At 36.7% G+C, this 23,467-nt stretch overlaps 1 protein-coding gene across 2 annotated transcripts in view; it reads left to right on the forward strand.

Annotated features, from left to right (window-relative positions):
• The window catches only part of DIAPH2 (diaphanous related formin 2), a 5,354,951-nt gene that overhangs the window by 3,598,961 nt on the left and 1,732,523 nt on the right, over nt 1-23,467 (forward strand). The window lies entirely within an intron of this gene.

Genomic DNA, 23,467 nt, shown 5'->3' on the forward strand with positions numbered 1-23,467 from the left:
ACTCTCAAAAAATGATTCAGCAAATAAACATTTGTCTTTGCCAGATACTTTCTGAATAGCCCATAATTATTTCATGAGTAATTGAGCATGTCATAATATACACACACGCGTTTGATGATAGGGAATGTATAATTGCCTAAGATCTGTGTTATTAAAGTGGTGGTAGGAATGAAAAGTCAAGGTTTTGCAGAGTGTCAGAAGTACTGCATTTATGGATTATAGTGAACGAACCAAGCAACACTGAGTTATTCAGTCAAAATAGGAACACTTAAGACATGAGGCTGTCTTTTCAATTGTTTACAGGATTCATAAGAGTTTCAAGTCGGTCTCAGTCTAATGGCCATTTAAACCTTGCCAATACCCACCTTCAGGATTTAATTCATTTCTCATGGAAGGATAGGCCAATTAGTCCTGAGATAAATTTGAGAGCTCCCATCAAGTTGTTCACATTTAATTTGAAGGGAGATAATGGACCTGCATTGCTTAACTAGCAGAGGAAGTTTACCCCAGAAATGGGGTAGATGATGGGTGATGACTCTGGCTCCATCACTTTCTGTTTATCTGCTGATGAAGGTTCAAGAGTCCAGTTATAGTGTTAGTTGAGCTGTTTGTAGGTGAGGGACCACTGACTTCCTAATGGTGTTATAAGTGAGGCACAGTTCAGCCCTCAGGAGGATGAGAGACAGAGAGAGTACAGGGACAAGGCATAACAGTTGCCCATATAATGATCAAAGGCGAGAGAGCTATCATCCCAAGTTCCCAGATCCTTCACTTACCTTTTCGTTTTGTAAAAGTGTTTAATTTATACTATACATTGTGGGTAAAAGGAAACAATACCATACATTTCCTGTTAAATGTGTCCATTTTCCATACACCAGGTATTAACTAAGGTAAGCTGTTTTTAAAGGGTGCTGATATCTGACAGAGTTTTAATATAGTGTTAACCAAAGAGCAGTAGATACCAAACAGAAGAAGACCCAGCACAGACCCCTGTGGGACTTTACTGCTTGCTGTAGCACTATTTGTAGATAGACCTACCATATGAACTTGTGGGTTCCATCTTTCATCCACTTGGGAATCCAGCACTAATGATCTCTGTCTAAAGATGATAGTTTCCTTAAAATTCCAACATGAGCTACAGTACTGAATGCTTTGGCCATAGCAAGATAAGCTCATTATCAGCATGACCAGTGTCAACGGCTGCTGTAACCCTCTCAAAGAAATAAACATGGTTTAACAGGCATGATCTACCTTTGACAAGCGTAATGAGATTTGCGAGCAATGTTTTGCAGCAAGACAGAAGCACTAAACTTACTTCTAATCTCAAGACTGATACAACAAATGGGAATTCAGAAGTTTTAAACAAAAAAGACACTGAAGGGAGTTCGCACAAAGAAGAATACTTACTTTGTGGAGCTAAAACCAAAAAGGACTGTACCAAAGAGAACTTACATAGCTGCAGTGGGTAACCAGGCAACTAAACATACTGTTAACTGTTCTACGAATGTTTCTGAGACTTTAAATATGCAGCATTCATCTAAAGGCAAAACCGAGCATTGGAATGAAGACATTGAAAAGTTTATTTGTGCAGGTTACGACTTTAACAAAGGGAATGAAGGTTCCCAACAAGTCCGGAGCTGATTTTCAGCTACCAGGAAATGGTACTTCAAAGGACATGATTTTTTTGATGGAAAAAAGTTAGAAAAGATAAAAATATTACAAATGGATAGTGCATATTTAACGGGATGTATTCATTTAAAATCATACCTCCAGGTTTAAGGTTTTTTAAATTACTTTTAGGTGTTGATTTAAGTGCTGAATTAATTAATGATTTTGACATCTTTGTTTTTAAATACATGAGGCTTTTAATTAAACACAATGACATCAAATTAAGTGTCATAATTAGGGATGTAGACAAACGTAATCTGGGCAATACTAACGATTTGGTGTTTCCCCAATGGGAGAATTTATATTGGAAACAGTTGAAACTAGTAAATAAAAAATGTGATGAAGTACACTTTAGGAAAGTCAAGAAAATGTATTTATTTTTATTTTTATTTTACATTTTATAACCGGGAAAGTCCGACTGGATATAGGTCACTTTTCAGCAGAGGCCCGGAGAGAAAAGCTCCACAAGTTACATTATATAAGTAAAATTAAACACATAATAAAAATTACACACACAATAAGATAAACAATTATGAAGGTAACAATAAAAAGTTCAGTGCAGTAGTGGCAAAAATCAAACATTATAATTTTAAGATGAAAACATGGATTGGTAATTGCTATTGACCGCAGGAAGTGTTTGTTGACTATCTGTTAAATAGGCTCTTGGCCTATACTATAAATTTCTACAGTGGTGACATATTTTAAGGTACGATCTAAATAGTTTTACCAGAGAGCTGAAATAACTTGCCAGTGCTCTCATTTGTATCATTTTGTGCATTGTTTATGTCTTACCCTGGGGAGGAACAGGAGGCATAGCCAGTTGTTAGAATAGTGGGTTTTCAGGAGCTTTTTAAACTGTATAGTAGAGTTACTAGAAGTTATCTGGCTAGGTAGTGTATTCCAGGTTCTTGCAATAGTGCAACCGAAGAGAAACTTACCAGCATCATTCTTTTATTTGTTGGCTTTTCTGAGGTTCTGGTTAGTAGATCTTAAGGGTCTAGCAGTAGTATTGGGTTGAATTAGATCCTGGAGTGCAATGGTTTTGTCAGGAAGATAGTATAACTTGTGTGCTACTGACAATTCACTGAGTAGCAGAAGTTGAAGGAGTTCAAGCCAGTTAAGCTGCTTTAAAGATAGACAGTGATGTGATATGGATGAGGCTTCACTAGCAAACTTGGCAATCTTGTTGTAGCAAGGTTCCATTTTGTTTAAATCAGCCTGGCGGAGGTTATTCAGGGCTGGGGAGGCATAGAGGAAGATGGACAAAAGATGAGTCCTTGCTAATGTGGCCTTGGTATGTCTACTGATAAAACGTTTGTTCCTGTAGAGGAGGCCAAGCTTTTTGTTTACTGTCTTGATGGTTTGAGCTATGTGGATGTCAAATCTGTTTGTTGTCCATTTCTACACCTAGCAGTTTATTGTGTGAGGTTGGACTGATCTCGATATTATCTTTGAAAGTTATGCAAAAGTCGTTGTCTGGAGGGGGGGTGGGACCTACAGAATAAGTTTTGTTTTTTAGGGATTAAGAATGAGTTTGGTGTTAGTATACCATATTTCAGCTGAGGTAAAGTTATTTTGGGTTAGGGTATGCAGTTCTTTTATTGTGGGAGCGGCACATATAAGGGTAGTGCCATCAGCATATTGTGCTACTGAGGCAGTGAGTGTGGAGGAAGAGAAATGGTTGGTAAAAAGAGAGAAAAACAATGGGCCAAGGATGGAATCTTGAGGGACTCCAAAGGATACTGGTAGTAGAGGGGACAATTGGTTTTGCCATAGTACAGCCTGTTGTTGGTCTGATAACTAGCTGCTTGAACCATGAGATAGAGGAGGGGCTGATGTTTAGGGCTGATAGAGTTTTGAGAGGCATATAATGGTTAAATATGTCAAAAGCTTTTGACTGGTCTGAGAATATGGAAGATACGAAAAGACCCTTGTTTCTGTAGTGGTTCACTGTATTAGTGAAAGACAGTAGTGCAGTGGTGGTGTTATGGGAGGGTCTAAAGCCATGCTGTGCCTTAGATAGCAGGTTGTTATTTTGGAGGTACTGCATTAGTTGAGAATGAACAACTCTTTCTAGTATTTGGGATAGGGGTGATAGAATAGCTATTGGTCGGTAATTGATGAGTTCTAAGGAGTTACCTTCTTTGTGTAGTGGTATAATATGTGATGTTTTCCTTAAGGTTGGTACATTCAGATAGAGACCTCTTGATGAGAATAGCAGCAGGATAGGCTATGGCTTCAGCTGCTGTCTGAAGGAAATCTGCTGGGCGGTTATCAGCAGCTAGTATGGTTGACTTGAGTTTGTGAAGGAGTTTAGAAATAACTTTGGTGGATACGGGGTGCAGGGAGAAGTTGGATGAATTGTCTTGTATGTTGGGGTGGGTTTTGTTAGATGTTGTTGTGGGGCAGCTAGCATTATTTTGGGCATTGGCTAGGGTTTGGACAGTTTCAGTAAAGTACTTATTGAATTGTGTGGGAATGTCGGCATGGCTGTTTACTGTCACGGGGGTTGGGGTTGTGGATTTACCTGGCTGTAGTATAGTATTTATTATGGCCCAGAATCTTTGAGGATTGTTAGCATATTTTTCTTCCATGCTTTTATAGTAATTGGTTTTGTCACATTTAATTAGCTTTTTGGTTTTATTACAGAGTTCTAAGTAATTTTGTTTCATAGTAATGGTTTTGTTTTTGTGGCATTGTATCCAAGCCTGATCTCTTTCTTTCATTGTAGATTTGGTTTCTTTAATTAGCCATTGGACATATTTTGCTTTTATTCTAATGGTTCTGCAGGGTGCATGATAGTTTAAGATTTGTAAAACAGAACTCGATTTGAAACTATAATTGTAAAATTGCTTATCCATGGAATAAAAATTCAAATACAGAAAATAAATTTGGGCACACTGAGAAGAGAGATAATAAGGGGATTAAAGGGTAAGCTAGGAAACAGAATAATGGTAATGTATATTATTCCAAAAATGTTCAAATGGGGACAAAACAGGAGCTTGGAACAACAGACAGACATATTGGGATTCGGGACAGGAAAGATTTCAAACAAGGTGGAAAGGGGATCAAATGAACGGTTATGGGAAGGAGGTGTATGGGAGATAATTTCTAGCTAACAAGTTGTTTTTTCTTACAAGAATTTCAATATTTATAACTATACAAATGTAAGGGTGAACAAAGACCATTTTTTGTTTTCTAAAGGAATGAAATTTGTTCCCACCACAGGTTTTTAAATTAGTTGATACTTTGGCAGAAACAAAGTTATATTTTAGGAAACTAAATTTAGCCATTTGTTTTAATGACAAAAATGGAAGAAGGTAGTCAGATATTAAAGAAAAAAAGTTGTTTAGTCCCCTTTACACCCATCTCTGGCAGTACTAGAAAGTTATTAAGGAGGATTTTTATAAATTTCAAGGGAAGTTCAAGCAAAGAAAGATTAAGAACAAGTGTAATTTAACTAAGACTGAATGGGAGGTGCTTCAGAAGATACGTAACAATCACACCATTCAGGTTATGAAGCCAGATAAGGGAGGAGGAATAGTTTTATATGACATGTTGGAATATTTAAAAAATGTATATGGTATTTTAAATAACAGAGAGGCTTATGAAGCAATTACATTAAATGAAATTAACATTGCATATCAGAGAATGGACTTACTTTTAGAGGAATATTTAATTGACCCAAGAATAACCAATAATATTTACAGTTTTTTGAATGTCAAGAATCATATTATAGCTACAATATTCTGGGTCCACAAAAATGTTTTAAATGGCCCTTTTCATCCTATTATTTCTGGAAGTAAATCAAAGATTTCCCTCATCTAGTAGTTAATGACAAGTGGATAAAACACACCTATAGCAATGTTCAACACCTGTTAAAAGATTCTTGGGATTTTTTGGGTTGTTTGAAAGAAGATTTATGGGAAAAGGATCCGATAGATGATGTTGATTTATTTTCTTATATTCCCAAGAAAGAAGGGTTAGAATGTTTTTGTAAAAGTATTAGAAATTTTTCGGACCTTGATTGGGACAAAGTACAGTTAATCTCTGAATTTATGAAAGCTGTGTTGGATAATAATTTTGTATATTTTGAGGGGGAATATTTTAGGCAAATGGGGGGTAGCTATGGAGGCCTCTTGTGCCCCCATTTTTGCAAATTTTGTCCTCTTGGATTGGGAAACAAATTATATTTTTAATTGTAAGTTTTCAGATAATATAAAGTGTTGCGTCTGTTTTTTGGATGACATTTTTGTGTCATGGATAGGAACTATCACGGAAATAGAAGATTTTAAGTATTTAAATACCAACACCTCATTTTTAAAGTTTACACACACCTTCAGCCAACATGGTATTTCCTTTTTAGACACTTACATTTCACATTCTGATGATGGATTTAAATCCAGCATATATCGTAAACCAACATTCAGCAACTCCTTTTTGGAATATACAAGCTGCCACCCCTTCAGTCAGAAAAAAGAGTATACTTAAAGGTCAGTGTATTAGGGCAGCATGACTTCTACATACAGTGATGTTGTTAAGGAGTTAGAAGTTTTAGGGGAAATGTTTCTGGAAAGAGGTTACCCCCTCACCATGGTTATTGATGTTACTGATTACGTTAAGTTCCAATGGGGTTTAAAGAATAAGCCCCTATAAGGCACATGTTTGGAGCCCTTGTTAAACACGCCCAATTGTAATGATTTTAGTAGGGCTCTTCTTTTAGAATGTAGTCCTTTTGTTAAGCAAGTTAAAAGTGTTTTTACTAGGAAATGGAATATTTTAAGATGTGATGGAGAAGTTTATAAATTGTTGGGTGAGAAACCTAGTTTTGTATATAAAACAGGAGTTAATCTTAAAAATAATTTTGAATATGGCCAGGCTTTTACTAATTTTATATGCACAAAGATTGAAAGTGGTACCAGGAAAATGTGGCTGTTGTAGCCAATGTCCTTTTATTTTTAAAGAAGGGTCTTTAACATTGGATAATATCAATAGGACTAAAATTTATTTTCTGAATGGGAATTGTTGTATGAAACATTTAGTTTAGCTAAATTTGTGATGCGTCCAGAATTTTATGTCAGAAAAACAAAGCAAACCATTAAGAACAGGTTATACAAGCATATGTATCAGATAAAGAAGCAGAATAACAATGCTTTATATAGACATTTAGCATCCTGCCCAGACTGTAACACTTACATTTGCTGTTTTAGAGAAGGTAGATATGAATCCGAGGGGGGTGATGTTAAAATCTTACTAGAAGAAAAAGAGGTGATGTGGCAGTTGTTGCTTAACGCCACTAGCTTCCCTGGAATTAATGACAATATTCCTCTCCAACCTGTACTGGAACTTTGGAAATAGCTAGAGGAGATTTTAATAAAACAACTGGTATTTATTTTATTGCTTATTTAAAACATTTTCTCTGAAATTGAGTTTTTTTTAAGTGAAGGGAACAATAGTCCTTACAGTCATCAATTTTAATTATTTTTTGGTTGAATTTATGTATTTGTTGTATTTTTTATACATACATATTTTTCCTTCTTCTAGGTAGATTTGTGTACCTTCCCTTTTAAACAAAAGGAACTGTTTTATGTTCATTAGTTAATTATGAACACACCCTCAGGGGTGTATATATATATATATATATATATGTGTCTGTGTGTGTGTGTGCACTTTTAATGAAATGGCTTTTGATTCTGATGAAGTCCACAGTCTTTTCGGATGAAAGCACTAAATCCAAATTAAAGTTATTTATTTAGTTTTGGATGGGTCTTTATCGTACGGAGTGGAGTTCACAGCCAGTCCGAGCGAGCACTATATATTATTGGTTATTAATGAGATTTTTAATATGAGCGGCCATGGTGGTGCAGCAGTTAGCATTGCCACCTCACAGCAAGAGGTTTTCCGGTTCGATCATCAGCTGGGGTGCCTTCTGTGCGGAGTCTGCATGTCCTCCCTGTGGTCACGTGGGTTCCCTCCAGGTGCTCCGGTTTCCTCCCACATCCTAAAGACATGCTGTAGGTGGATTTGACACTCTAAATTGGCCTTAGGCGTGAGTGCATGTGTATGTGTACCTTCTATGGAAGGTGGGCACCGGGCTGGCAACTCCACACAGTAAAACTCCACTGCCAATCATGAGAGGACAGGTGATCCACTGTGGTGACCCCTAACCGGGAAAAGCCGAAAGAAGAAGAAGAATGAGATTTTTAATATATTTAACGAGATTGGTTGTGATATGCTCCATAGCCTTACAGATCAGAGTCTTAAGGCTGATTAGTCTGTAATGCCCAGAGTCAGGGGTAGGGCAACACACAGTAGTGCACCAGGATTTGGGTGCATGGCCTGTGTTGAGACTTGGGTTAAACGATTTAAGGAGAGGTTCGTGAAGAACCTGTGTGTCATTGTTTCTTATGCACCCAAATATGTTATCAGGACCCATGTAGAAAGTGTTTTTGGTTAAGACTTTGTTCTTTAGTAGTTATAGGAGTGTAAAAAAATCTTGGGTGGGTGAGGTCGGAATAAGTGTTTCATGGATGAAGTTTGTAGAGAACTTGTTTGCAAGTATATTTGTGTTGTAGTTTGAGCCAGAGTGGGTGAGTCACTTTAAGGAGAAGTTCATAGCAAAGAAAAGTGTTTATCCTTAGTTTTCTAGCATAGCTTTAAAAGGATTTGTAATTGTCTTTTGCTTCAGAAGCTTATCTCTGCTCATGGTTTGCTTATACTGCCTTTCATTTTTTTGGTAATATTTTTTATACTATCCTTACTTCAAGGAGCTCTTGCTTTACTGTACAGTTTAAGGAGTTCTTTCTCTTGTTATAAAGTTTGCTTATTTTGAAATTTCCCATTGTGTTTCTCCCCAGTTGAGATGGCTACATGTATGCATTTGTCTAGGTGGGTACAGAACTTCTTTAGGAATTTGGTTGCTGTGTCTGTGTTAACAGTACTGATATCATGGGTAAATGTAGAGATTTCTTCTTATGTATAAGGTTCACCATTTTGAATTCCTTACATATAGAGACATCGGTTATGGGGCAGGGTGTTAGTTTTAAGAGTAAATGTATGTCATGAGTTTATGATCTGACTTAACTGGAGAGGGAGAGACTACAGGACTGGAGCAGGTGTAAGCAGTAGTAGTGAGAACTAGAATGATCCAGAATATTCTGGCCTCTAGTAGGATCAATATCTGGTCCTGAGAATTCCCATATCTGGTCCTGGGTATTCCTAATTATCAAATCCAGAAATCTCTGGGCATATTGAACATTAGAGGAATAGTTGCTCCAGTTTATGGCTGGTTACATGAAGTAACCTAGGATTGCAGAGTTATTGCTTATAGGAATTTCATGTAAAACTTGCAGGAATTTAACATGATCACCTGGAGACATGGAAGATATTCTGTAGCTTTGCTGTAAGCTGGTAGCTTCTTTTGTCTGTACTAAATTGAAGTTCTTAGAGCCCAGTTTGTGGACCTCTGGGTATCAGTTTGTATACAATGTGGTCCTGTATAAATATGTAAACACCCCCACAGTTTCCATATGGCTGAAGATATGGCAGATTGCAAAGTGCAGATATGGAGGGAGTGCTTTCTTTATATTTAAACTAGATTTCTATAGTTGCACATACATATTGCTTCAAGATTGGGCAATATATTATTGAGACACCTGTGGTTGAGAAGAGCCTCCTTAATTTGGGCCAGTTTTGAGCTTGAAGAATTTGCTATGTTGAAGTTGTTTATTAGATGGACTCTTCCTAAAAAGGCACTATGGGAGCAGCAAGGACATTTACCAGTACTTGGATGTCACATTCCCGATGCCCAAAATACCGAGACCAAAGACCCGAAACACAAAAACACAGAAAAAAAAAAAAACCCGCGAAATTCAAAAATCGCGAAAAGTATACCAAACATATACAGTACACACATAAACATTCACACACCTTCCACAGACTACAAACAAACCTACACTACAGACAAGCCCCCCTGCACCCCCCATGTGGGGTGGCACCCCCACACCCCCCTACTTAAATATTCTAACTCCAAGGTCGCACTACACAGAAACACATGAAAAAAACACCACACACCACCATTCCCCTCACGCACACACATCACATTCACAACACACGCTTACACACACACTACAACCCCTAACACACACACAGAAATATTTACCCTACCTTCCACCTACCCATTCACAAACCGCAACACCAGAACTGTGAATTTCAACATCTCCAATCATCGAGATTTTGAATTTCGCATGTCTGATCTTTCGGTATTGTGGAGTTTCGGCACTCTGGTCTCGATAGTTTGCAATTCGATATTTCAAACTTTCGAGATTGTGTAGTGTTCCCATATCTATCTATCTATCTATCTATCTATCTATCTATATATATATATATATATATATATATATATATATATATATATATATATATATATGCACACACACAATGTTATATATATATATATATATATATATATATATATATATATATATATATATATAAAACATTGTGTGTGTCTACCTGCACATGTTTGTATTTGTAAAAACAATGAGCCTAGAAAATGACAAGATACATCTGTGGGATAATTAAAAAACAGTACTTTTTTATACATTTTCAATCTCAGTGTATTCACAATATGATAAAATTGCATTAGGCAGGCTAAATACAGACTCCCTAAGTTTTGCATAGTTTAATAATTTTGACCTAAACCACAGCATGCTAATTTGTATATTTTCTGAGCAAAAGTAGTGATTGCTTTTCATATATGACTTGGAAGGTTATTTTAAAAAAAAAACAAACATGAAACTTCCATTTACAGCTTAAAAAGCAAATGTTTTAGATCTTAGAAAATTATAGCTTTTACATCTATGAATCCTGTTAATAAATGTCCTTATAAAAAAATGTTGCATAGAGTTTGCAACATTTTTGGCAATACATTTCATTATACCACTTAAAATTCCATAATAATCCATGATGTGTGGTAATGCCCATTTTACCCATGGCTGGCATGATTTGATAATTAGAATAAAGGCCAATTGATCAAACAAATAAGCCATCTATGGTTAAAACTGCATCACCCACGTCCTGTTATGGATTATTAATATTATAGAATGACATTATTTTTTTAATAAAAAAAACTAAATCTATTACCTTTTTAAGTAATGGCATTGTCTCTGCAAATTGATCTGGGGTGTGTGTTTTCCTAATGAACTGTACATGCGTAGGACACATCTGTAGTGATTTTTGCATTTTTGCACATTCAATTAGTTTAAGTGCACAGCCTAGTACACAGGAAAAGTACAGAACCTAACACTGCTACTCTGGCATTTATAAATGTGGGATTTCTATATGTAGGCAATCATTTCTATGATCTACATTCCTGTGTTTTGGGTTGCAGCAGCTGGATTTGTTTTGGTAATGCCCAATTTATAATGAACCCACTGAATGGTCTGTTCAGTCAGTGTGCATGTTTTGAATATTAATAACCCATCTTTGTGTTGTACTACTTCTTGAATAAAATATGGAAATGTCATATCTGATGATTTTAGGGTGTTCAAATAAGCCTGACAAAACTGAAGGGTTTACCCAGGTGAGAGTGCATTTTGATCATGTGTCTTGTAATCCCTCTGAGCTCCACAAAATAAGTAATTTCAGTGAAGTAGCTTGATGCTGTTATGAACAGGTGCAGGAAAAATAAGTAAAAAAATAACATTTCATAGAAACTATAAGTAAATGATTTGAGCTTATGAAAAAAAATGCTTACTCAGAAAACATTGAATCTGTACTCAGCAATATTAATGGAGCAACAGGTAGCACAATCACCTTTGTTGCAGAAGGCTGTGGGTTCTATTCCCACACCAGGAAGATTAATTGCTGATGTCGTAGTGCAGCATAAGGGGGAGACTGGTGGTGCTGCAATCCTGTGTGCGCAGTCTTTTGGATGAGATGATAAACCAAGATCCCATCTGCTTGACTTGGTGGTAGCTCAGGTAGATGTAAAAGGTCTCACGGCACCCATTGAAAAGAATAGGGGAAGTCCACCGATGGCCTGGCCAAATTTTCCCAGGTAGGATAAATACCATGTCATGTTTCCCCTGAAAAGAGGCTACTGACCTTGTAGGTTAACCTCGTCAAAAAATAAATAAATACACAGAGAAGTCAGAAGAGAGAATTTGTGAAATCCTTTTCCAGTGTCTTTTGTTTGCTGAATTAAGCCAAGTCTTCCATTTAAGCATTTTGTTCCATAAATTTGGAGCAAGTAGCTCTTATGCCAAAATGTTTAAAATGAAGAATGCAGATATCTTAGGTTTTCTCACCCAGTCTGGGAAAATAAAATCATAAGCAGTATCCATTGCCTTGAACCAAACAGGTATGTGTGGTGTAGTCTTAGGCTAGAAGCAAAGTTTAGTGGTTCTGACAGTTTAGATAAGATTCATTACTTTGCTATTAACTCCTCAATGAAGTTCTTTTACTTAAGACTGATACAGCTAATTGGCTTCCAAAAAATCTTTGTGTTTGGCAATATTCCCTACACCCCACCATATAGTAGGATGTGTCTGTGTAACCCCTCAACAGTGAATCCACCTCCAAAAGCAGTTATAAACATCTTTGCCTTCTTCAATACCTTTTCTTTAGTTTGGTCTTGATCATAAAGGCTTTCAAAAACGATAGTCATTAAACAAATGTACAATAATGACAGTTTTCCTGCAGGCATAAAAATGATTTCAACTTGATATAAAAATGTTGTCTAAAGTAGTTAGAAAATTCTTTGGAAAAGCAATTGCTTCGTAAAATATGCATATAGCTACTGAAAATGCCAAACATTAAGTGTAAGCACATTAGAGGCTTTCAGTATCCCTGAATTTTTAGATAAGTTCAGTTAAATATTGTCTTGAAAGTTGTTGTGTCTTTTGGCTTTTCTCGGTTAGGGGTCGCCACAGCGGAACTCCGGTTCGCTAATGATTGGCAGTAGATTTTTACATGCCGAGTTGCCGGCCCTGATGCATAACCTTCAATGAAGGTATGCCAATTCACGCATGTCTCCACACAGAAGACGCTCTAGCTGAGAATCGAACAGGACGTCTTACTATGAGGCGACAACGTTACCGCAGCACCACCACTGCTAAATATTGTCTTGAAAGTAATGGTTAAAATGTTTAAAAATAGTTGTATTGCAGCAGGAAGCCAGAATATCTTTTAAAATAACATATGTGTTTTCCTTTTTCAGATGAAATTTTTAACTATTTCTTTCTCAGCTACTTGCTTCCAACCTTTGCTGTGTGTATGTGAGAAAAACATGTACCTGTATGTACATATCGTTAAACAAATCTCAGTTTTGTGATAACTCACTGTAATAATTTCACTGTGTTTACATTTGTTTTTGTACATTTGGAGCTTTTCTCCCCAGGCCTCCACTGAAAATGGACCTGTATCCAGTCGGACTTTCCCGGTTAACAAATGTAAAATGAATAAAATAAAATGCACTGGTTCAGAGACATGGTTTGCCGTGCTTTATCCATTTTTGCATTTTCTTCCCCAACAAAACCAATGCCTGTCCCTCTGTATTCCCTGCTATCCTTAGGCTCCTCTCAACACTCCAGCTTTTCCTTTCTAGACAATCTGGATTTGGCATTTTGCCATCATGCTCTGATGGATTTCCTGGAAACGTATATTTACCAATGAAGAAATGTTGCTGTCTGGAGAGAAAGGACGTGAATGAATGTTTAGGGAGTTCTGCATTGGTATGGTCAGAATCCCTAACCAGGGGGGGCAACTTGCAGTAATGACATGAGGATGTCTGTCACCCCCCCCCCCAGTATTACTAGACTGCGACATGGTCTGTCACTTCCCTCCCCTTAGTATTACTAGTCTGTGACATGACTATGTCTGTTACTCCCTCCGTTAGTATTACTAATCTGTGTTTCACCCCCCCCCTTAGCATTACCAGTCTGTGACCTGAGGATGTCTGTCACCCCCCCCCTTAGTATTACTAGTCTATGAAATTCTTAGCATCTTCCTGAGATCATGCAGGTGGTTACTTTTCCCATGCACTCACCCTGGGATAGGAGATCTGACCATTGGCTGCCTCATAGGTTCATACTAGGCTATCTGCCCAAGGGCATTTATAAGCCTAGCCCAGAGTTTTTGTGGCTTTCGCCACCCCTTTAGTTTGAAGAAAACTATGCCCATTATTTTGCTGTGCCTCTGTCAAGCAGTGACACTGAGGTAATCCCTGGGGTATATCTGCGATCTCCCATCCATTGGTCAAGATTTCTCTTGAACAAGGCCAGAGAGGTGCTCTGCCTCATATGTACCGGGATTTTGTTCCACAGCATAGGGAGTCTCTGGGTGATGAATCTGTCCCTCCAGCATGTCCTATTAATAACCGTGTCAAGGTTTAAGTCTCCGCATCCCTCTTCTGCTGGCCCTTTGAGTGTGGCCTGGACTGGTTCCTAAACCAGGGGTTCTGGTAGTATTGAGAGGTGCATTTCCTGTACATCATCAGTTCAGCACTTTTTCTGGCCTCAGAGGATAAAGACTGGTTTCATGTTTCAGAAAAAGTGATTGTGCAATGCCAGCAGAGGGTGATGTCGCTAAAGAACAGAGAATAAAACCATAGGGATCAGATTTGCTCACCATTGAAAGGTTGTCTTACTTTCATGGATGAATACAGACAAGGATAGTTTTCTTAATTTCAAAGACTGGATGCTGTTAGTTTGGGGACCCCAGTGTACCCTTTCCAGATGATTGTGTTTTAACAGAATGATGATGGTTGCATTTATTTATAACTGTAGCTCTCTTAATATAGGGGAATAATATAAGTGGATGGTTTTGGGCAGATTCAATGATGAATTTTATGGAGGGATAAACATGTATGCTTTGCCTTTATTGCAAGCATGCTAATTCTACATCTACACCATTCCCTTAGCTTGGAGTTGGGGAAGTTGCCATGCCTGCAAAGGATCACCTCAGCTGCTCCCAGCTTAACACTGAATGCAGCCTAAATAAACATGAGCATTGTGATTATTGTTAATGTCTTCATAAATCTTTTCAGCTCAAAAAGTTCTGCAGCAGTTTAGAAAATGTCTGCTCCTCCTGTGTGATTCATTGCTATGGATAATGTAGAATACCGGTGAGCACCCCCCCCCCATTTCTAACTGGGGTGAGGGGTGTTTTTTATATCTGTAGACAAAGCAGTTGAATATTTACAACTCTCTGGCTTATTATGTTTTTTTACTGTTTCTGTTTTCACTTACTAGTGAACAGGCAATACAAGTACTGTCACTTGAGTTGTGTCTTCAAACTCCAGCAACAACGTTGTCTGCAGTATCCTAACAGACTGTATTAGGGATCAACGCATGATAATATATACCATCAGGTTTACAACCAAACCTACCTCCCAGATAGATTAATTAGCTATGATTTTAAAAAATGAAAGCAAGACCAGGTCAATCACCTATTGCAGTTTAATATTTAATCTTTGATTGTTTTCTGTTTAAGATATTGTGAGATGTTTTGTCTGAACTATATGTAACATTCATGATAGTCTAGCCCCCACAATTCTATAGATTTCCCCTCTCAGTTGTGAGAGTCAATTCTTTGAGCACTAGATATGACAAAAATAAATTCCAATTTTCACCAGCAAAACAGCAAATGATGAAACTTGCTGTTACAGTATTCAAGCATTTTTTCAAAGTAATAAAAACCTCTGTATTCCCTAATGTAGTGGACATATCCCCCCTACTCCCCTGCTAATCATATTTGCTAACTTCAAGGTTGCTGTACCTTAAAGTAGGAGGTATAAAATGCCGAGGGCAAGATTCTTACAAAAATTAGCCCCTCCCTACTTACTTCATCAGTATAGAATAGTAAGGCGTCAGAATAGAAGTCCATTAAAGACCACAGATTTAACTCCTCCAGCAATGTTTACAGGTAAACCAGGGTGCATCCAACTAGTGAAGCACCATATAGACAGAGGACCTCAATGGCCCATCATGTAGCTGCCTTAGTGTCACTGAATGAGTTAGGTAGCCCCTGACAAAGGACCTATATGATATAGTGGCTGTGGGTGTCATCCAGAAGTCCAGTACTTCACTTCTCTTTTAACATGTCGTATGACAGAATGTAACTGACAAATAAACATATTGTTTTAATTTTAATATACATTCATATCATGCATTCCTGATACCTAATTTAAAATAGTCTTTAAGTTCAAGAAATCAGCAAGTGGAGGGAGAAAAAAACATACTAGATGGAGGGTCCAGCTGAGGGGCTCCACCAAAATGCTCCAGATTGGGCCCCACAGATGCTAAGGTCATCCCTGCCTGTGTGTAAGTTTTTTTCTCTTTGGTTATCCAGGAGTAGTACATCTTTCTTTGACATCTTAATCTTCAGCTGTACCTACTAGATACATTTTAAAACCTTTTGATTGGCTGTATATTAAGAAGAGCTTCCACTGAATGGTGGAAGTAGTTTTGAAAGTCAGCTTGTATTACCATATTATATCCCTTGGTCCAGTGCAGTGCAACAGCTATCATAGGCATGCTATGATCAGTCACATACAATGTTTATGACTAGCTTAAGTGGTCAGAACTGGAAAGGCAGACATAGACGTGCTGATAATTAAATCATGACGGTTTTACTGGGGAGAAGACAAGTCTTAGAGGATACATTGGATGAAAGATGGGTTCCCTCTGCCATTTCTGCAGCAGTGAGTAGTCTCATTTAGTGCTCTGTAACTTTTAGACAAGCATTTAAAACTCATTAATAGAGTTAAAATGAAGTATAGACAAATGAAGAAAAAAACTTGTGATGTTTATTTTTTTTATTTATTTTTATTTTTTTTATTTTTTATTTTACATTTGTTGACCGGGCTGGTCTAGCTGGATACATGTCCTTTTTCAGTAGAGGCCCGGGGAGAAAAGCTCCAACATAATGAGAAGACAACAGTACATTAACATACAGAGAAAAATAGTATTAACGTGAGTATAAACAAGGACAGTAGTCAATACATGTAACTAAGTAAACATTCGTAGGAGAAGGAGGTTGATTGAAATTTCTTTAGTGTTGTTTGTGTGTCATGTTCAAAATAAGAGAATCAAAGTAGTCAGTGTTACTAATTCATTGGTTAAACATTTTCAGGTCCTAGGGACCCTCATCCTGTGGTGAAGAAGGTGTAGATGCAGAGTAAGAAAATGGAGGTCATTTTATTCATTACACCTGAGATGAGAGCTTCGTTTGCCCATTTAGGTCTATAATAGTCCTAGGCAGAAAAGTAATTGCTTCTGGCATGAGTCTCTAAGTATATTTCATTTCAGATGTTCTTTTCATCTCCTTTAATGACTTTTTACTAATTTACTTTGGACGTTTAGGTCTGTTCATTTGACTCTCGTGTTCTTGACTTTGAGACTGCCATGTTTTACTCCCTCTTTAATACTGCCATATTTTATCTCCATCCATGATTTGATATTAGTAAATATAAATTTTTTTCTTCTTTCGTAACACTCAAACTAGTGGCTCCCTTCATTTCATCTCCACTCCCTCTCCCTTTTTTCCTCTCTCATAACAACCTATTCACCTTTCACTGTTCCACTCTCCTCCTCTAATACTTCCTACCTCTCACCTGATGAAACTGAGTGCATAAATGCCTGCACTCCAAATTATACTTATGTACTCCAAAATACTTGTTTTAATTTCATTCAATGCTTTGTTACAACACCTTCCTCAAATGTTATTCTGTCTTCTCTATTACTGTGTTGCTCAAACGCTATTATTCTGTCTTCTATATTACCATGTTGCTCAAATGTTGTTATTCTGTCTTCTATATTACCGTGTTGCTCAAACGTTATTATTCTGTCTTCTATATTACCATGTTGCTCAGATGTTGTTATTCTGTCTTCTATATTACCGTGTTGCTCAAACGTTATTATTCTGTCTTCTATATTACCATGTTGCTCAGATGTTGTTATTCTGTCTTCTATATTACCATGTTGCTCAGATGTTGTTATTCTGTCTTCTATATTACCGTGTTGCTCAAACGTTATTATTCTGTCTTCTATATTACCGTGTTGCTCAAACATTCTTATTCTGTCTTCTGTATTACCGTGTTGCTCAAACGTTATTATTCTGTCTTCTATATTACTGTGTTGCTTAAATGTTATTATTCTGTCTATATTATTGCGTTTTAGTAGTGTTTCAAAGTTGTATTGTATTTAGCTTTGTTGATATTAGGTTTGCAATAATTGTATATGGAGCTCTTCTCCCCGGGCCTCCATTGAAAACAGGCTCATTCTGGCCCAATGAACTTTCCCGGTTAACAAACCACAAATAAAATAAAAATAAGTAAATAATAGTTGGTGGCACTTGGCAGAACAGAGGCTTGAATCTCAGCTGATGTATTATACAACAATCTCAAAATAAGCAGTATTTTTAATGCCTGAGGAAGGTTCAGTTTGCGTTTTTTTTTTTTTAATGAGGAAAACGTTTGGTATAAATATTTCTGCCCAACATTTTTGAAAATGAGGAAGAAAAAAAAAGTGTAGCTTTTTAATAAATGTAATTCAAGAAGCTAAACTACAAAAAAATGTATTTATACCCATCATATTACTGATGGAAATCTTCACACAAAGTATACATTTTTGTCATGTTTTTTTTCAGAATACCCAATTAGCTGCAAACATATTAGATTTGCAGATTGTATTCAGTGTAAATATTTAATTTATGCTTATCGAGAGCCATAATTTCTTCTGTTTGATGACTCTTTGTAGAATACATTTAGCAACACCACTTTCTCTAATTTTAAGTTCGATCAGTTTACTACATGCTTCGTCCGCCCCTCATTATGCTGGTTCCTTCCAAATGGTTGTTAAATGTCTTCGGATATTCTAGGAATGGGTTATTCACACTTCTCTTCTGTGCATGCTACTTCTAAGAGAAAAATGCAATGTGCAATTTCCATTTCCCTTAAAATAAATGGTGTATTCAGAAAGTAGTTATTTGTATTCAGACACAACATGATACATATGCCAGCAAATTACAGAATGTCATTTATTCCTTTACTTTTAGCTAAGCAGGAATACAGCCACTAAAATATTTCATCTTACAAGTTTTTACTGATTGCTAATACTTAACGGCAGTCTGTTCAGAAACTGAAATGGTACCGTAGTGCATGTGTTTATTAAACTGACTGATTTGCTTTGGTCTTTATTTCCTTCAGGAATGACCTGAGTGAAATGATACTAAGAACATAAATGCAAGAATAATAAAAAAGTCAGACTAAAGTCTCTGATATGCTCCAACTTTTTAATAGATTAGTATTTCAGATTTTAACTCGGTAACTGTGCATAGCCTTCTGCAGAGAAAAAGAACAAATGTGAAACAAGACTCTGACATGAAAACAGTTGTTTAGAAAGTAAAGTAAACAGTATGAAAACCAGGACAGTATGAATCACTGGAAGTGGATCTGGGATTTTTTTTTTACCTAAAACAAGAAGACAAGTTGAAGTGGTCATAAGCAATCTGAAAAACAGTGGACGGGGAGTTGTATTTTGCAAGTTGTCCACCTGAAAGAGTAAATAACTAAAATTGCCTTTTTAGGGCCCTTTGTCTTTTTTAGGGTCACTGAATGTCTGATGATATGAGCCTCTACCTGAGGGGTCATAAATACAAAGCCAAATGGAGATGATATGGAAAATGGATAGAGAGGTAAATTTTACACATAATGACACATTACTGGCTGTACTGTGCTGATAGTCCTTTTGGATGTTAGCTACCACCATATCCACTTCAGGGTATGCAGAGTGAGGTAACAGCAATTTAAGGATAGCTCATGTATTATTTAGAATAAAGTCCTTTGACAGCAGGGGACCCATATGCCCAGAAAAACTTGTACTCCTTAGCAACTACGTGGTTTGGAATTATGCACCTCTAACAGCCTGCACATACCCTTGCATTAAAGAGCATTTTCTTAAAAATCAACTTAAAAGCATAAGATAAACATTTGTTAGTATTTTGTGAACAATAAAAGCTCATAAAACTATACAGATAGCAGTGTTATTAGTAAGACGTATCCTTTACAGCAATAACAGTCAGTGCATCCATAGTCTTTCCATAAGTACCATAATGTATTGTAATGCACACAAACCCAGATTTATATATTTTTTTGCTAAACTTTCATAAACAAATTCCATACCTTGTAAACTATTACCACCTAGACATATACTGTTATAATACTTTTGTTAACCAGACAGAAGCGTTGACATGACAGCAAGAAATTCTCTGGGTTCATGTTTACTGAGATATTTACAGAAGCATGAAAACATATGGTTGATTGTTCAATTAGCAGTATAAATAACACTGAATATCTCAATGTGCAACTTACAGTGCAAATATCAGTGATTGTTTTCTTCTTCTTCAATATCTAAGGTTTCACCTGATGCCACGCAATAGTTTGTAAGTCACTTGTTTTTTGAAGTATTAAGTATGTATGGAAGTATCGCTTATTGTCATAATTACTAACAAATAACTTTCAGTATTTCCAGTATATCATGATATAACTGGATTTTGATAATTAATTTTCCTGTCTCTCGCCATAGCACTTCACACCATATCCCTGAATAGGATATAGGTCTGTCAGTGATGAAAATATTAACATAAATATGAGTAAGTGGCAGATAGTGATCACTGTGGGGCATCCTGCATAACCAAACTTAGTGTCATTTTGTTAATTATTCCTTACCCTTTCTAATGACTACTATTAGCTGGTAAGTCGTTTATGTAAAGAAGCTAGACCCAAGAAAGATCTGGACGACATAAGGCACTACAGGTGTTAACTGTACAAATGCAGAAAAAGTGCTATAGGCTTGAATGAGTTTTAATTAGTGGTTTCCTGGACCTTACTATGCTATGTGACTCTTTCATACTTCCTATGTTTTTCTAAGACAGTTTTCACATATTGAGTTCTCTGATACTGAAGAAGGATGGATACAACCACCAAAGTGCAACCTTTTTCACTGTTCTACAGTGGTTCTATCTACAAAGATAACTGATTCTTCCTGTTTGGTTTCCTGTTTTCCTTAATTCACCTTCGGAAAATATTTTCTGTGGGAGATGTAGTACTTGTAAGTGGTGGTATGGAGCCCTTTGGGACAGGGAATCGTGGCCCATTGACATGGGTCTGCAATAAGAGGTATGTATTTTTGTATGCAAAAACAGATCAAGCATAAAAACACTTCAACTTTTTCATCAACAATAATAATGTTCTGTAAATCTGTGGTGGTGGTGCTGCGGTAGTGTTATCGCCTCACAGTAAGACGCTGTCCGATTCGATTCTCAGCTAGTGTCTTCTGTGTGGAGACATGCATGAATGGGCATACCTTCGTTGAAGGTTGTGCGCCAGAGCTGGCAACTCGGCATGTAAAAATCTTCTGCCAATCATTAGCGGACCGGAGTTCCGCTGTGGCGACCCCTAACCGGGAAAAGCCGAAAGACACAACAACTGGATAGAATCACACAAAGCCCATTGCATTGTGACTTTTCATTAACAAAAGCATGCTCGGTCTGTCAAGCTTGCATCCCTTAAATTAATTTAGTTTCATTAGCCTTCATAAACAAAAACTTGTGTGATCCTGTACATGTGTACCTCCCTGCGCGGTTCACATAGATGGGGGGCATGGGTTGGGTGTCACTTACATGATTGACATCCCAAAAGGCCATGATGTCATATTCAAATGATGCTTGTGTAAGTTTGAAGATGACATCTTGCATACAGTTTACCCCTTTTTATCAATGTAGTGCAATCTTGGAGTTGGCATATTTAATTTGCAGGGGGGACACAGCCCCCTGCAAAAACGTAAAAAATAAAAAACATTACTTAATTGTAGTGTCCCCTCTAGCTAAGTGAATATTCAGGTGGCCGGTGAAGACATCGATATGAATATTCAGGGTTTAGGTGGGACTTGCTATTGCTACTGGTACTCATGTACATGACTGCCCAAACGTGTTTATCTTGTGTTTGTTGTATGATTTCATAAGTTCTGTAGAGTACTGTTCGAACCACCTCTGACAGCTGCTGTCAGCCAACTCTCACCTTTGCTGATGAGGAATGGATGTGACGTATGGCTGATATGGACTGATGATAAACAGGCAGCAAGGTCAAGCCGCAAAAAACAAAATAATAATATTGAAAAGAAATCTATGGCACAAAAAGGCAGCGTAGTATCCATTCAAAGGAGTGAGTATGTCATTCACAAACCAATCTGAAAGTCAAATAAACATCATTAAACTCTGGTTATCTAGGCTTAAAGGGTAAATGTCATGTTGCATACCGTAACCTGTTAAAATGAAATTTCTGTCCATTATTTTACAGTAACATTTATAGAACACTGAAGCATGAAAATTACTAAAAAAAAATGCAGGGAGGGGCACGTACCTCTTTACCTCTGCTCATAAATCTCATCTACAACTTCACAACTTCTCTGGAAAAAGTTAAATTCCTAGAACACCACAGTCTTTCTATCTGTACACAACTTGTTATTTTGAACATTAGTGACATAAACAAGCCTGGCACCACATAAAACAATTTACATAAGCAAAGTTGATCTTTTATTATTATGTGGAGTCATTTGTCAGCTTTTGGTGGATATTATTACATGTAGGCTTAACACTACAAGCCATAAAGGCTCTCTGACATCCTTCCTGGCTTTGAGTTCCTGTTTCTTTACCTACCTAGACGAGTTAGCTGGATATAGAATAACAGTAATGCTTAAAACGGGCTCTTGTTCTGCTGCTATTGTTTGCTGATGACCTACACTATTTTGGTTCTGAATCTGACATTATCAGCATTGCTTATTTTTGGCCTTTTGGAACTGAAAGATTCAAATCTTTGTCTTTTTTTTTTCAATTTGCATAAGAAGTGCTGAAAGAACTCTTCACTTCTGGCAAAAATGAAGTGTTAATTAAACTGTTGTAAAACAGTATTATTCTGTTTTATTTTCCTCAGAACTTTTTTTAATACATACTTTCCTAAACACAGTCAGCTAGTTTCATTATTACTTTTTCTAATTCACTGAAAAAAAAATGCTGAATGCATTCCTTGTCCTTCCTGAAAAAAAATTACATTATTTGAAAGCTTCATTATAAGCACTGCAGGACACAAGAAAGTACTCTTTGAAGAGAGCTGCTGAAAACTTAATTATTGCAATAATTTTTAACACCACTTGCATAATAAAACTTAATAAGTCTTCATTTGAGAAGAATAAAAATTTACTATGAAAACAGAGTGCATTAACAGAAACAATATAGATATATACAAGAAGATATTTTACTTTTATACCTTGTGACATCCACCAAAGAGGGATTTTATTGTTTATTGCTCTTCATTGCCAGTTGAATTAGATGCTGGAAGATGTCCGTCTGTTGCCGTCTACATTTTTTTTTTCAAAGAATGAATCACGTAGTTTTGTTAAATGAGCTTATGGCACAGTAAGTCAGCATTTTACATTTTCTGTTTCTTTTTAGGGGAATCAAAATAGAATGCAGAGCCTTTGTACATAGCATTATGCAAATGCTCAAAGAAAACTTCTTTGTTATTTGTACGTAGTTGTGATGTATAAAGCAGGTTTGAGTAGCAGAGCATCACTGGTGACAGATAAAATATATCACAGCTGTAATGGTAAGGTCTGTAGCTAAGGCAGTGGATTGTTTTGATTAAAATATTAATATATTCCCTGAAACATTCTGTTAAATTGTAAGGAGTCGTTATGCACATGTGATCAGGTAAATCATTTGGTAGTTTGTTGACAGAGAA

Source organism: Protopterus annectens, chromosome 15.part0 (assembly GCF_019279795.1).
Source record: "Protopterus annectens isolate FY-2018-M chromosome 15.part0, PAN1.0, whole genome shotgun sequence".
Taxonomy (NCBI): domain Eukaryota; kingdom Metazoa; phylum Chordata; order Ceratodontiformes; family Protopteridae; genus Protopterus; species Protopterus annectens.